Consider the following 1,700-nt stretch of genomic DNA (forward strand, 5'->3'; position numbering starts at 1 on the left):
AGACTCTCTATGAGGTGGATTGATTCAGTGACTGGGGTAATCGGGATGGGTGTGTCAGAGGCAATGAGATTGGCACAGGATAGAGCACTGTTTAGGGCTGTTGTACATAGGGTCGCTGTGAGTCGCAAACGACTTGACGTCACATAACAAGAACAACAACAACAACTGGTGGCCTAGCGTCAAGAAGCTACACTGCAATCCCAGAGGTATGTGGTTCTTCGAATCCACCAGAAACTCTGCTTGAGGAGGGGCAGTATCCTCCTATACCTGTCAGATCCCAGTTGATGATACACATGAAAAAAATTTATTTAAAAAGCCCTGATTTTATAGATGTTAATATTTGCTTCCTCGCTCTGATAGCGATTTTTCCCCAAGCATAAACTCCTGCTTCTTCTCTTCTTGGTTCTAATCCTAACACTGAGGTTGTTTTGATGTCATCTCTTCTGACAAATCCAGGGTACATGGTCCACGTCTCCCACCCCCTTACTGATGCTGCTGAGTCTACATCCTACTTCCCCTCCATAACGAAGGAAATGCCAGTGTTTATTTCAGAACCAAACAGCTGTATTCAAGGAGGAAAGTGGCTTCATGCAGAGGCAGTAAGCATCTGAAGCAAGTCTGATAGAGTGGTGTTAATAAATTCAAGATTATGCAAACATATGGTGCACTTGACAACATGAGTTTCCAGCCTTCAGAACTGGTGGAACAGTCCTCAGACTCTGCTGTAACTTCTCTATAACCCGTCAGATTACCTTAAAATGTCAGTTTACTGAGAAAGGAAATGTTTCTTTCCTGAACTAGGAATATGTTAAGTAAATTAATATCCAACACAAGTGTAAAACTAATAACTATCCTTAGACAGGGAGGCAGCTTTTGAGAGGATTCTCTGTGTTAGGTCTTCACACTGGATGTAAGGACAAGGATCCAAGGGAGGGACCAGAGAAAGAGAAAGCTAAAGAAGCTTTATTAAAGGGGGTCCAGGGAGGGATTCCTTGGTCTGGAGAGAGAGACAGACAGGGGAAAACCACACCCTAATGAGGCTTGGGGAAGGCTTTTATAGTAAGGGTCTTTAGGGAGGGAAGGGAGGGTATTTTAGCCAGGTGGGAGAGGCCATTCACTCCCTTTCTTGACATGTTGATATTCTTTGAATCCTTTATTCTCCCCTTTGACCTTGATCTGGGCCTGACACTCTTTGCTTTCCCAGATCTGCAATAAAGTGCTTTAGATATTGTAATTCATCTGTCTTATTGGTCAGTGTCTATGGAAAGAACCCCTTGCATTCACCCACAAGTTGGTCGAAAGTGGTCAACTTTTGTTTGGATTGGAGGCTGTGCATTCTTTCTCATCATCCCCGCAGCGCCTCCGGAAACTCCCTCTGTCGCACACACAAGTGAGCATAGACACAAGTGCCCCTCCATCCTCCACACCTCCTCAACACAGCGTGTGCACATCTGCTCTAGTCACACAGTGCAGTCAGGATTCCACAGTTACAACCAATGAACATCTGTGCCTGTATTAGATTCATGGCCGTGCCTTTATCTAAACAACCAGGAAGTGCCAAAGCACAGTTAATACTGACATCACCCACTCTGTGCTTGCCAGCCTATGGAAGCAAGTGGAACTTAAAGAGCAGTTAGGATTACCTGTCAACCCTTAGCCTGATACAATGAGGCAGCAAAAAATACAATACTAAAAAAACA

The sequence above is a fragment of the Elephantulus edwardii genome, unplaced genomic scaffold (genome assembly GCF_000299155.1).
Source record: "Elephantulus edwardii isolate Elephantulus edwardi_28Jun2011 unplaced genomic scaffold, EleEdw1.0 scaffold00317, whole genome shotgun sequence".
Taxonomy (NCBI): domain Eukaryota; kingdom Metazoa; phylum Chordata; class Mammalia; order Macroscelidea; family Macroscelididae; genus Elephantulus; species Elephantulus edwardii.